This window comes from Malania oleifera, chromosome 1 (assembly GCF_029873635.1).
Source record: "Malania oleifera isolate guangnan ecotype guangnan chromosome 1, ASM2987363v1, whole genome shotgun sequence".
In the NCBI taxonomy this organism is placed as follows: domain Eukaryota; kingdom Viridiplantae; phylum Streptophyta; class Magnoliopsida; order Santalales; family Ximeniaceae; genus Malania; species Malania oleifera.
This window is the reverse complement of record NC_080417.1, coordinates 153,578,304-153,593,449: the sequence shown is the minus strand read 5'-3', so window position 1 is coordinate 153,593,449 and position 15,146 is coordinate 153,578,304. Positions and strand designations below refer to the sequence as shown.

Below are 15,146 nucleotides of genomic sequence, written 5' to 3'. Positions count from 1 at the left end.
GTTGAAGTATGAACCATCCTTAAATGGCCAAGAACTCCCTAGTACACGCCCAATGTCGGATCATAACACCCAGAATCCCTCTTGTAATAGGAATGTAAGAATTCAAAACATCCGGTAAGAAAGTGAGCTCGTCAACCTCTTTTAACTTAGACTCCTAAAGAGTTGGAAATCTTAAGAATCAAAGCCCCCTTCTAAAAAAAGAAAAAAACTGAAATAGTCACATTATGAACAGAGAAAAAATCTTAACAAACGCAGCACTAATATTTCCAATGAAATCTCACCCACCCAAATATTCTCCTAGAATCAACCTTTAGCATCGGTACCCACTTTAAGACAAATGAGAGGCGAGAATAGACAAGCAACCTAGAAACAAACTTCCAATGAATCCATACTTGCTCTTAATAACCTAATGCCATAAGAAGTGGCAAGGGGAACCTCCATAATGATTTACCTATTTAAAAGATGACCTTAGAAACCACATCTCCAAGCCCCAATTCGCCCATTAGATTTAGGTCCCCTAACCACCTCCCAACTAATAAGGTGATCCCTCTTATCCTCCTCAAACCTAGACACAAAAAATCTCTCATTAATTTCTCAAAATTCCTTGCTCTTAGGGTTTTAAAAAAAGAAAAAACTAAATAGGAATATTAGAGAGGGTTGCACTAATGAGAGTGATCCTACCCCACAATGAAAGGTAAGCCTTTTTCCACCCCTCTTATCTTTTCCCAACCCTCTCTAACACTAGCTTCTAGAAAGCATTTGATAAAAGGATTACTCCCAAGAGGAGGATCAAGATACGAAATACGCCAAGCCAGAGTCTCGAGCCCATTAGAAATTCAAAATCCTACAACTCCCCACCACTCAAATTAATACCACTAAACCACTCTTGGACAGATTTAACTTCAGCCCCAAAATCTTCTGAAAATGCTTAACAAAGTAAGGACCTAGTGAAATCTCTCAATACTATTCTCCGAGGAAAAAGTGCCATCCACAATCTACAGATGAGACACCTACACCCCCTCTCTCCCAACCAAAAAATCACCCTACATCCTAGGTGTGAAGAATGCTCAAATCAACCACCACCAATGTAAACAAGAAAGGGGTAACAGATTCTGCAATCTTAACCCCCTAGAAACTCTTAACCGATCCCTAGCTTCACCATTAACAATCACCAACATGTTAGTTGAGTTAAGGCAACCGCTAATCCAACCACGCCAAAAAGACCCGAAACCCTTTTTAATTATCACCTTATCAAGGAAACCCCAATTAACCATGTCAAGTTTTGTCAAAATCTAATTTAAAAACCATGCTCTTTTTACCCCTCCTCTCAGCTACCTCATTGGCTACCAAAACATCTAAGATTTGTCAATCTTTGGCAAAAGCAAACTAGGCCATATATCATATCCCCCAACGTGTCCTTGAGCCTCCTCAACAAAACCTTAGTGAGTATCTTATAAACATTGGTCACAAGACCAATTGGCCTAAAATCCATCACCGAACCCCTTGCTTTTTTGGAATGAGGGCCATGAAAGTAGAGTTAGTACTCTTATGCACTACCCCATTCCTATGGAATTTGCCAAAAAATCTCATGATATCATCTTCCAACATTTCCCAACTATCCTAAAGCCAATGGTGAAACAAGTCTCGGGGCTTTATCCCTATCCATGTCAAGTCAAAGACAACCCTTCTAATTTCCTCTATATCAAAAGGCCTCTCTAACCAATTGCAGCCTCCTCATCAATGAGTTTCCAATCAAGCTCCTCACCATCACCCTGTTCTTGCACTCATCAATATAAAGCACTATAGAGAAATTAGTGATCTCCTCCCCAATCTGCAAATAGTCCCTACCACCCTTCCTATTCCTGAATCTAACTCCAACTCTTTGACAAGATTCTTCCTCCTCTTACCATTAACCACCCTATGAAGCAATCTACAATTACAACCCCCCGCATTTAACCCAAATAACCCTCAATTTCTCATGCCAACTCCTCTTTTCTCTCAACAACAACAACTCCAAAGCATTACAAATGTGAACTGTCCTAGTTCTATCTTCCTGCCCAACAAACTGCACTCCTTTAATCTATCCAAATAAGTCATATCATTCAAAATATAGTTTTTCTTCTTAATATTCCCAAACTCCTCTTCCTTCTAATCCTTAGCCTTACTTTTGACAAATTTCAATTTTCTCGTCACCTTAAAACATTCCCATCCCTGAGCATGACATTTCTTCCACCGATCTCAAATTTTATCGCAATAAGGGTGCAAAAGTAACATGTTCTCAAGCTTAATAGGGGTAGGACCCCACTGAATGGGGTTGGAATCCAAGAAAAATGGGCAATGATTGAAAATGGGCCTACCAACACCTCTTGCACAATATTGGGGAATAAATCTTCCCAAGCATTTGTATAAAGAAATTTGTGAGGCCCCTAAAGAAAAGTGAACCACCAAACCCAACATCCCTAACCTCTAGCCAGATTAATAAAGAAAAATAATCTAAGATACAATTCTAACAAGCCTAGTATCATAAGCCACTAACTACCCTCCCCAAGGCCCCTAAAGAAGGGAATGACGCCCATTCTTAGAACCTAGGGTCCCAAATACTCCTAAAGAAATAAGCATCAATCTCTCCTAACTTGGTCTCCTACAGAAGCAAAATATCTAGGCCCACTCTATTGACCATTAGGTCAACTCAATCACAATCTTTCTCTTTCCACTAACACCCCCCCCCCCTCGGGGGCCTGGGCTCTAATAATATTCCATGATAAAAGCTTCATTTAGATTCACCAATGACCCTCAAAAAGCTGCCTCCTTTTCTCATAATCAACTGAAGAAGCCAATCTAACCAATTCACTAATCAACTTGTTAGTTTTTCTTCTCTCCCCAACACCCTCTTTTTGTATTCTAACCTTATCCCCATAAGGAAATGCCATATTAAGTCCCAAAACATTCAGGAGTTCCTGGGCTAGCTGCTGGTTTTCTCTCTCACCCCCAGGAAGGTCAACAGTTAAGAATCCTCTCAAGTTATAACTCCTTATGGCACTTTGGTAATTCAAAGGTAGCATACTAGCATGAAAAGACACGAGGATGGGAGAGGTACCTTCAAGATTTGCAATGTTCCCCTTTTTGGCTTTCAAATATCATTTCGAGGGTCTCTAGTCACTGTGGAAGGGCTAAAAAAAGACTTGGCCAAGAAAGGAGAAGAATTAGTTGTTGTGGGAAGACCATTTCCCATTGAAATCATGGCATCATCTGGGATATCAGTTGAGATAGGGGTCATCTGATCCTAGCCAAGAGAATCTCCGAATATTACCTCTGTCAGCCCCCTCAACTTCCTTCACCAGTTCACCTTCAGGCCTTCTTCATCGCCATTTCCTCCCTCTCCTTCCCTCAAAATTTCCAATAAACAACTCTTCAACCTCAAGATCATAGGAAGATAATGACTCTTCCACATTGTCTTCATAATCCAAAAGCACTTCATCTTGTCTTCCCAATTGTATATTTGCCTCACTTCCTTCCTTTTTCTCTTGCCATGAGTTTGTTTTTTAAATTCTAATGAAACAAAATGCTAGGAAATTCAAGAAACACGGATGAGCAGAAGTCAAGAACAAAACTGTAAATTTTGTTAATGCTTACATGCTTGGAAAAAACACATGCATCATATCTGGCTAATGACCAGTAAAAAATAGAGATCTCAAGCATCAATCACAATCAAACCCTTCGACCCACTTCAGAATCCAATTAGAGTAACAAAACCAGCAAAACTTTTTCAAATTAAACGATTCATTCTAATCTAACCTCACCATTTTAGGGTTTCCCGCTCGAAATAGATGTCGCCAGAAATTGGGGGTTGACCTCAGAGCAGTGGCAAGAAACTTGAAAGCTATAGTCAGAGTACGCTTTCCCATGTTTTCAACAGTACCCATCTTTTTCTTATATAAAAATCGTTTTTCCTTCACCCCCGATTTTCCTCCACCATTCAAACCCCCTTCTCTCTCCCTTTCTCTGAAAACTCGATTCCCCTCAACTTTCCCTCACTGTCTCGGCATTTCATCTGCCATCAATACGCCTACATTATGAATTAATTTGTGTATTTTTCTTTTTTTCTTTTTTAAATAAATACCGATAACAAACAGTATATAAGAAGACAATTACAAACAAGAGTTAAATTTTAAAAAAAATTAAAATTTTTATTCAGCAATAATAATAACAACAACAACAACAACACCTCTCGAAAAAATAACAGAATGAATAAATAATTAAATTTAATAAAATGAAATTGCAGGGGATCTTGCCCCCATTTCTGTTATGAGAGAGAGATAGTACCAGGGAAGGGAGAATGACGGTGATCAGTGACGCCGGCGGGAGGAAGTGCTCCGACGTAAGATGAGTGACGTCGACGATGAGACAGAGATCACTCGCGCAATTTCCTTCCTTTTCTTCTTCTACTTCTACTTCTTCTTCTTCTTCTTCTTCTTCTTCTTCTTCCTCTGCGCAGACGGAAGAGTTGTTCGTGTGAGAAGGTGAGCAGGGCGGGCGGACGCTGTGGCCGCAGAGCGAAGAAGAATCTGAATGGCGAGTGCCCGGGAAGCCATCGCCAAACAGGGTCAAGGTCAAAATAGACCACACAGAAATTTTGACTGTCTTCCCTATTATTCACCTTCCTTTTCACGCTTTTAATGCATAGAAAAAATATAAATAAATAAATATTATATATATATATATATATACTGAGGAAGGTAGCACTTGTTGTCTGCCCTATTATAGAAAGTGCCTGTTAATTTAGATATGGTATCATTCTTGAATCAAAGATTGGTGAATTGATAATATTTTTTAATCAAGGACGGTAAATTTATAATATTTTATCATTTTAGTTCAAACTAATTAAACCACTCTTTAAATCAATTTTATTTTGTTTTTAGATTCCTTAAAATTTGTGTTCATATAAAATTTAAATAATTTTTAACTAAATAGTGTGTGATTTAATATCATGTCTTACTAAGTTAAGTTAGAGGTCAATTCCTGTTTATTATTTATTATTTTATGTGAGCATGTTTTTCACTTTTTGCATTCATATGTATTTTTGTAAGGTTATATTTACAAATCCATATCTCCTTTATTTTTTTATAATAAAAGAAAATTTAATAGAATAAGAATGTACAGTTGGGAGAATAAGACATGTCCTTAACAAATTTTAGAAAAATAAATATAAAAAAACACGAAGGAGCAATCTAAAAACTAAAGAGTAGTAGAGAAAAAACTAGCACAATCTCCAATACAACTTGAAGTCACATGTAAAAAGCTAAAGTTGTCGAGAGAGAGAGAGAGAATCATTTCGGCCAACAATGACATTCACGAATCATGAAGAAGAAGAATAAGAAAAAGAAGAAACATTAATGACATATTTACCTTTTTTCACTTTGTACTTGCCTTTGGTGATGGTGTCGTGGCAACAAAAAGTAGTCATTTGGTTTGCCAAAGACAACATCGTGGGCTAAGCTAGCTACTAATTGTTGCCAATTCTCGCTAAATGTGTACATTAGATTCAACCTTCAACTTGAATCTAAAAAGAATCTAGTTCATGATCGTATTAGTTGAATCGTCCAATGCAATCTAATTTTCAAAACATGTTGTAGCTGGAGACAGAAGATACAGCTGAAGTCAGGCATGAAGAATTGGCGTTGCAAGTTGGACATTTATCCACCATTTATGTGTTGCAAGCTGGACATTTATTCACTATTTATCTCCATGATTATAACCTCCAAAATTTATAATTTATTGTATTAAATTGTGATTAAACATCAGCCCTATAAATAGAGAGCTGAGAAAGTTGTAATATGTACAAGAGGAGGAAGAGAAGCTTAGAGAGCAGAGAGAAGAGAGAGAGGAGGAAGAGAGTGAGAGAGTTGTATTTTTTTTGGCAAATAGTGAATTTGTGGTGTGCTCCGTGGACATAGGTCGATCTTGACCGAACCACATTAAATTTCTGGTGTCATATCTTTTTGATTGCTCATAGGGCCCTAACAAGTGGTATCAGAGACCGGTTGGAGCAGAAAAGTCAGATCGAAAGAGATCCCGAAATCAAAGCTCTGTCTAATGGCTCGAAACTAAGTTTTGAGGCCACCATCACCTTCAGCTCACCGAGACGAAGAGAACCATGTAAACTGGAGCTCGAAAGGAGCTCATACGAAGCCTCATGCGCCACCACGCGCCTCGTTGGAGCAGGTGCCTCGCCACTTGCCGATCACGCCTGCTACTCACACACCCCACGCGTCGCCACGCTTCTTCCTCCCCCGGTTCGCCTCAACCCGACCCAGAAACCCGACTCCGACCCGAAGATCCAAACCGGCGACTCACTCATACCGGATCAACCCGAGACCCGGTCCCCAACCCAAATCCGATCCACTCGGCCACATCAGCGGTGCTAAGTTAGCCGCCACGTCAGCAGGTGGGCCCACCCCACAGTGACACGTTAGCAGGTGGACCTCCATTACCACGTCAACAGGTGGACCCCACTGCCACATCAGTAGGTGGGCCACATTGCCACGTCAACATAGTTGACTAGTTTGACCAAGTTTGACCTTAACTTTGACCGAGATTTTCGAAGTCGTTTTAGGTTCGTTTTTCAAATGACTTGAACCATTTCTAAAGTTTTCGACCATTCCAGATCAAACCATGATATCCATTTGAGCTAATTCCATCTCTAGATCAGCGAATCAAGATGTCGAACAAAAAGAGCTCAAAAATCGAAATGTTCAATGACAACAATTTCTGTTTTTAGAAGATGCAAATAGAAGATTATTTATTTGGGAAGGAATTGCACTTACCATTGAAGGGTAAGTTAGCATCTATGAATGAGGACGAGTGGGAGTTGCTTGATCGAAAATCTCTCAAAGCCATCAGAATAACGTTGTCAAAGTTTATGGCATTCAATATTAAGCATATATCATCCACAAAGTCTCTGATGGATGCGCTCTCTAATATGTACGAGCAGCCTTCAGCCGCAAACAAGGTACATCTCATGAAAAAATTATTTACTATGAGCATGTTTACAGGTGAAAGTTTCAGCAAGCATTTTAATAATTTCAATAAGTTGTCGGATCAACTTGCCTCAGTCGGGATAACGTTTGGTAATGAGATTCATGCCCTATTGAGTCTCAGTCAGTTGCACACAAGTTGAAATGGTGTTGTTACTGTAATCAATAGCTCCGCAGGAAAATCGAAGCTTGTATACGATGAGGTCATTAGCATGATTTTGACGGAGGAAATCATAATGCAGTCGAATCATAGCTCCACTTCAAGTTCAGCCTTGAACATGGAAAGTCAAGGCAGAGGAAACAAGCATGGACGATCAAACAACCGCAGTAGATCTAGGCCCAGGCGGTCTAAATCTAGAAATCCCAGAGGTTCTCAGGACACAAGTTCCTAGAGCACAAAAGTTATCGAGTGCTGGAACTGTGAAAAAACTGGTCATTACAAGAACTAGTGTAGAAGTTAAAAGAAAGAATACGAGACGAGGGCAAAAACAGAAGCCAATGTTGCTTCAGAAAAATGATGATTTGTTGATCTACTCTTTGGAGAGCAAAAGGGAGTCTTGGGTGTTAGACTCTGGAGCTTCATTCCATGCCACTTGCAGCATAGATTGCCTAAAGAAGTATACATCAGGTAATTTTGGTAAAGTATATCTGGGCAATGATCAACTTTGCGACATTGTCGGTAAGGGGACAATGAAGATCAAAATGAATGGGTCAGCATGGAAACTGAGAGATGTTAGGTATATTCCAAATCTGAGAAAGGATTTTGATCTCAGTCAATCAATTGGTAGATGAAGGATATAACACATCTTTCATTGGTGATGAATGGAAGATTTCGAAGGGTGCATTGACAATTGCTCGAAGTAAGAAAAGTGGTACTCTTCATATAACTCTTGATGCATGCATGTCTATTATAATTGCTACAGGAAATGATGATAGCAACTTATGGCATCAACGACTCGGACACCTAAATAAGAAGGGACTCAGGGTAATGCACTCAAAGGGTAGGTTGAGTGATTTACAGTCGATGAAGATTGACACATTTGAGGATTGCATATTTAGGAAACAAAAGAGAGTCAGTTTCCATACAAACATCAGTACCTTGAAGAAGGAGAAACTTAAGCTAGTCCATTTGGATGTATGGGGACCAACAATCGTTTCGTCCACAGGTGGAAAGCATTACTTCGTTATGTTTATCGATGATCATTCACAGAAGGTATGAGTTTACTTCCTGAATTATAAATCTGATGTTTTTATGCTTTTAAAATTTGGAAAGCGATGGTAGAAAACGAAACTGGTTTGAAAATCAAGAAGCTGAGAACAGATAACGATGGTGAGTATGTTGACACCAAGTTCAAGAAATTCTGCTATGAGCATGGTATCATAATGGAAAAAACTATGCCAGGTACGCCTCAACACAATGACGTAGTCGAGCGGATGAACAGAACGTTGATAGAAAAATCCAGAAGCATGCATATGCAGTTAGGCTTGCCAAAGATGTTTTGGGCAGATGCAGTCAATACAACAGCTTATTTGATTAACAGAAGTCCATCAGTACCATTGGATTATAGTCTACTAGAAAAAGTTTGGAGTAACAAAGGTAAAACTTTCACATTTGAAAGTTTTTGGTTGTATTGCATATGTACATATCAATGATCATGTCAGGAATAAGTTGGATCTGAAATCCCGGAAATGCACTTTCATAGGTTATGGTGGAGATGAATATGGATACCGCATTTGGGATGATGAAAAAAAAAAGGTGATCAGAAGAAGAGATGTGATTTTTGATGAAAATGTGATGTACAAAGATAAACACATAATAGAATCTACAAAGCCTGAAACAACCTTTGTAGATGTGGATGATATTTTAGAAGGTATAAGGACACATCAGCAGAACACTGAGATTCCTCAGCAGAATACCGAGATTCCTCAGGCAGAGGAACATGTGGAGCAGATCGTTGCGCCACCACCTCCTACTCCAGCACCAAGAGATCTTCTCGGCAGCACGTACCAAACAGGAGGTATGTGAACCATTTACTTCTTACAAATGGAGGAGAACCTGAATGCTATGTTAAAGCATGTCAGGCAGGAGATGCGAGCAAGTGGGAGCTTACAATGAAAGACGAAATGAAGTCTCTTAACTCCAACAAAACATGGGAACTAGCTAAGTTGCCCAATGGTAAAAAGGCTTTTCACAACAAGCGGGTGTATAGAATCAAAGAGGAGCATGACGGCTCTAGGAGGTATAGGGTTCGGTTGGTAGTTAAAGGCTTCAAGCAGAAGGAAGGAATTGACTACACCGACATCTTTACACTAGCTGCGAAGCTGACAACCATCAGATCTGTTATGAGCATTGTTGCCTCAGAGGGTTTACATCTTGAATAGTTGGACGTGAAGACGACATTTCTTCATGGTGATCTTGATGAGGAAATCTATATGCAACAGCAAGAAGGTTTTTCAAAAAAAGGTAAAGAGAATCTTGTATGCAAATCGAAAAAGAGTTTGTATGGTCTCAAACAAACTCCTAGACAGTGGTACAAGAAATTCGATAGCTGTATGCAGAGGAACAATTTTCAGAAGTGCAATGCCGACCACTGCTGCTACTTCAAAAGGTATTGTGCTAGCTATATTATTCTACTGTTATGTGTTGATGATATGCTAGTTGCAGGAACAAATATAGAAGAGATCAGAAAATTGAAGCAGCAACTGCCAGAGGAATTTGATATGAAAGACTTGGGTCCTGCAAAACACATTATTGGGATGCGGATCTCTAAAGATAAGCAACAAGGCACGTTGCAGTTATCTCAGTCAGAGTACATCGGTCGTGTTTTACAGAGGTTCAACATGAGCAGCGCCAAAGCTGTAAATACACCATTGGTAGGTCATTTCCATCTCTCAAAGGATCAGTCTCCTCAAACAGATGAAGAAAAAACTTCATGGCTAAGATACCGCACGCCTCAGCCGTTGGAAGTCTAAAGTATGTTATAGTTGGTTCCAGGTCGGATATTGGCCAAGCAGTGGGAGCTGTTAGCAGGTATATGTCAAATCCAGGGAAGAAACACTAGGAAACAGTGAAGTGGATTTTGAGATTTCTTCGTGGCACTATTGATAAGTGCTTATGTTTTGGCAAACGTGATCTGAAAATCTGAGGATTTGTAGATGCTAATTTTACAGGTGAAATTGATCATCGCAGAAGTACCACCGGGTACATATTCACTGTTGGAACAATAGCTGTTAGTTGGATGCCACAGATACAGAATATTGTTGCTTTAACCACTACTGAAGCTGAATATGTAGCAGTGACAGAAGCTAGTAAAGAGATGATTTGGCTTCAAGGTTTGTTAACGGAGCTTGGATTAAAGCAGAAGAGGAATGTTTTGTACAGTGACAGTCAGAGTGCGATACATATGGCAAAGAACTCCACATTTCATTCCAGAACTAAGCATATTGGATTGCGTTACCATTTTGTCAGATCTTTGATAGAGGATAACGTGTTGATACTTGAAAAAATCCAAGGTAGCATAAATCCGGAAGATATGTTAACTAAGGTGGTGACTACAGAGAAGCTGAAATTGTGTTCGACTTCAGTTGGTCTTTATGCTTGAAGACATATTTTTGAGCACATCATTTATTCATGAGGAGGCATCTCCGTCTCCAAGTGGGATATTGTTGTAGCTGGAGACAAGAGATACAGCTGGAGCCAGATGTGAAGAATTGGCGTTGCAAGCTGGACATTTATCCACCATTTATCTCCATGATTATAACCTCCCAAATTTATAATTTATTGTATTAAATTGTGATTAAATATCAGCCCTATAAATAGAGAGTTGAGGAAGTTGTAATATGTACAAGAGGAGGAAGAGAAGCTCAGAAGCAGAGAGAAGAGAGAGAGGAGGGAGAGAGTGACAGAGTTGTATTTTTTTTTGGCAAATAGTGAATTTGTGGTGTGCTCCGTGGACATAGGTCGATCTTGATCAAACCATGTTAAATTTCTGGTGTTGTATCTTTCTAGTTGCTCATAGGGTCCTAGCAAAACATTGATTTTTGGTGCAATACATATGTGGGATAAGCTTGCCCTAGCTAAAGGAAAATTATTAATCATTTGATTCGTTACAAGTTCAACTCTTCTCCTCTCATCAATAGTGTTTAATCACTATCTTAATATGAAAAAAAATGGTTTATCTTTTATTGCTTTATATGTTTTTTTCATTAACAATTGTTTAGGTTTTTCAATAATTAACATCTCTTACAAATGACAATCCAAACATCGGGCAAGGTAAAATAGAAAAAAAAAATATATATATATATATTACTCAAATTCAAAACAAGTTAAGAAATTTTTTTTATTGTTTTATGCATCGAAGTGTATTACAGTAATATAAATGTACAACCTTGATGCGACTAGTATTTATAGCAATAATGTTTGTATTGAGAGTTATAATTGGTCACCACCTTTGAAAGATTATTTTGTTGGATTGTACACCAAAGGATATGTCTCACATGAATAACACATGAAAGATAAGTGCACCATATGATAAGGGAAATAAACTGACTTATGATAAGAGAAATGAAAGGTCTTATCTAAAATGAAAAGTCTTATCTATGGATTAACTAATGTGAGATATAATGGCTGGAAGTTGAAGAGTTTCCTATGAATCTATATATATTGCTATTGTTATGGGGAGTAGCATGATGGTTAAGATATTCTGCAAAGTAATAGAATAGATTAAAAGTAAAGCATATAGGAATTATCCTCTCTCTGCCTTAACTTTCTGTTCATTAGCCATTTTCCCATAAATCTAGTGGAGTACGGAAAGAGATCGAGGTGAAGCGAGAGAAACGATTTTTACGGTTTTTACAAGCGTTCTTATCAGTTTGTATTCGCCATGAACGATCCTGATATGTATATTTTATGTTTACCGCATTATAGATTATACATGTACGTGAAGATCATGATGATGAAGATCTTATATTTTTCTAATAGCAGCATTTAGATTTCTTACATATTTATGTTTTAATTTTTAACATGTTCATTGTTAGTCATACCCAAAGATATTGATTCATAGCAATATTGTGTGTACTAGGAGCTATAATTGGCTATAACCTTTGAAAGACTATGTTTTAATTTTTAATGTATTCATTGTTAGTCATAGTTGTAGATATATTGATTTATATTAGTTGGTGTTCATTCATCTCCTCATAAGCTTTCTTTTTTGGTTGTTCATTTCTTCTCCTCCTATTATTCCTCAATTCCCTCCCCTAAATATAAATATTCATATTGGCCAAGTCGCGGGTGGCATGATCTTATAGTCAACCCTTGTGATGATTGGAATTTGTTTTTAAAGAATTTATACGACCATAATCAAAATAATATAATTAATAAATAGCATAAAATCTTATGCAGGCTACCTTATGGCAACATAAAGACCGTTAAAAATTTAACTCACACATCCTCTCATGGTATCTCAAAATAAAGAAATTAATTCGGCAACATCCAATTAGAGATTGCCTTTATAAAATCTTTAAAATTTAAAATATAATCTCAATGTTTGTGAATTCTACCATGTTATAGTTTAAAAACTCATTGAGAGTCTCAAAGTTGACATTTTGCCTACAAATACCACAATTCTTGTTTCCTTTTTGTATTAAACCACTAGAGTGCACATTTTCTGTGCATAGTTCTAATGACACAATAGCATAAGCATTGCATCTTAAATGCATTTCCTTATTTGCGTGTTTTTAATCTAATACCACAAAACATTCCTCTTCAATAATCTATCTATCATCGTCTTCCATCTAAAGGGGACTAATTGATTTTATATATCAAATGTAGAGTACAACTAAAAATAATTAACAAAGGCCGTAATGAAAGATGATGATATTAGAAAACCAACTCAACCATCAATTATTTCTTTAGCTAATTGTTTGTAAACGAATCACAAGACAACCTACTACTCTATGGCCCAACAAAATTATGCAATACTTTAAATCATGTATTTTTTGTTTGCCTTGATGAAATAATGATTACATATTAGTGAGTTAAAGGAACATGATAATGGGCTCTAATGTATGTAAATATAGGAAAAAATAATATTTTTAATGAGTTAAGTATGAAAAGGTGACAAGTAAGGAGGTAAGGATGGTTGATCTCAACCCTTTTAAAGTTGTTCTAGTATAGTAAGACTCCCTCCTTAAAAAGCTAAAAATGGCACCGCTCATCCTTATGTTACCAAGTATAAAGTTTCATTAATTACTTTATGATTTTTTTTTGTTATTCAAGTGAAGGTCTACAATAAGGTGGGGCTATGTGCAAAGGGAATTCACCTCCCATTCAATCTCCTTCAATTCTATTAGTTTATGACTCAAGTAAATTAGAGATTAACTAAACATTGACATCTTTTAAGTTGACTTCTACAATGGTTTATATGGTACTCAATAATGAAATGAAATGTAATGACTTTACCATATTTGGTCTTTGTAATTTTATATATTCGTCGTGTAAGTTTTCATTCCACTCCACTCCTAATTCATTCCATTTCAATGTTTGAACATTCTATAAGCACTATTCTTGCTATTGAAAGAAACAAACAATATTGTTTTTTTTTTTTTGAAAGAAGTTCTACTAAATTTCAAACTAAACAAGTTTATACACATAATGCATGGATAAAATGCACCTGTTCTCGTTGAATTTTTAGCTAAAGATCTTAACACCACTAAACTTTAATTTAGTATAAGGTTACTCAACTACAATTTTGTTGCAAAATCCCTCTTTTGATCCAATTTAAACAACCATCCATCACATATGAAAGGTGGAAGTCATTTTTGGTCTATGTGATGGTTTGGATCTTACCCGACCACACACCTATTATATTTAAATAGTTTTAATTTGAAAACATTTTTTTGTTTAGTATATTATATATTTATTTTCATTTATTTATTTTTATTAAGATGAAAAAAAAAAAAAAACAAACAACTAAACCTAATTTGTTCCATTGTGTGTGTGCCTCCATTGCCATTGTTAGTCTCCACATCTGGTCGTGGTGTATTCTCTTTTAGTCGCCACTAGCTACTAGTTGAGCCATCTTTTATTCTCTCTCTCTCGCCAACTCCAGGCTTCCAACTTCCAAACTCAAATCCTTAACCCATTCCCTACAATTATTAATAATTTTCCCGCTCTTTCCTTCCAATTCATTTCTTTCCTTGCTCCGTTCCTCGGCCCTAGTTTCTCTCTTTCTTTTTCGTGCTCTCACATCATCCCCATTCCCACTTCCAACTTCTTTAGACACCCAAAGCTAGACCAAACATGTATGAAGATAGAAATTAATCAATAGATTACACAAAACAAACATCATCATTATTATCACCCCGAAGCAAAAGATCTCTCCCTAGATTACGAATAAAACAACAACAACAAAACCAAACCTTAGTCCCACTAAGTGGGGTAGGCTATATGAATCCTTTTCCGCCAATTTATGCGATCATGGACCATTTCTTTTAATAGATTTAAAGATATTAAATCCTTACTCACTATCTCCTCCCAAGTTATTTTAGGTCTGCCCCTACCCCTTCTACTGCCCCTCACAGTAACTAAGTCACTCTTCCTCACAGGTGCACTATAAGGCCTACGTTGCAAGTGTCCATACCATCTAAGTCGTCCCTCCCTTATCTTATCTTCTATTGGAGCTACACCTAACTTACCACGAATATGTTCATTCCTTAATTTATCTTTTAATGTTATACCACTCATCCATCTAAGCATCCTCATCTCGGCAACTTTTACTTTTTGGATATTATGTTTCTTCGTCGCCGAACATTCTGATCCATATAGCATAGTTGGTCTTATAGCTGTTCTATAAAACTTCCCTTTCAATTTTAAGGGTATTCTATGATTACATAGAACACTTGAAACACTTCTCCATTTTACCCAACCTGCTTTAACTCTATGCATTACATCATCTTCAATTTTTTCTTTAGCTTGCATAATAGATCCAAGGTATCGAAATCTACAAGTGTTATTTAATTCTTCATCATCAAGTTTAATTTTGTCTCCAATATTCCTCCTATCATTACTAAAATTACATTTCATATATTCTGTTCTATTTCTACTTATCTTAA

The 15,146-nt window shown here is 37.2% G+C and overlaps 1 protein-coding gene across 2 annotated transcripts in view; it reads right to left on the bottom strand.

The window, feature by feature from the left end:
- Window positions 1–4,667, bottom strand: part of LOC131147666 (nicotinamide/nicotinic acid mononucleotide adenylyltransferase) — a 28,188-nt gene extending 23,521 nt beyond the window's left edge. Inside the window, exon 1 of one of the 2 annotated variants that reach the window (XM_058097184.1) lies at window positions 4,324–4,667. The gene's annotated coding sequence lies outside the window, so the exon portion shown is untranslated. The remainder of the gene's footprint in view (window positions 1–4,323) is intronic. The other variant, XM_058097190.1, reaches the window with a different exon arrangement.
- Window positions 4,668–15,146: the final 10,479 nt, after the last annotated feature.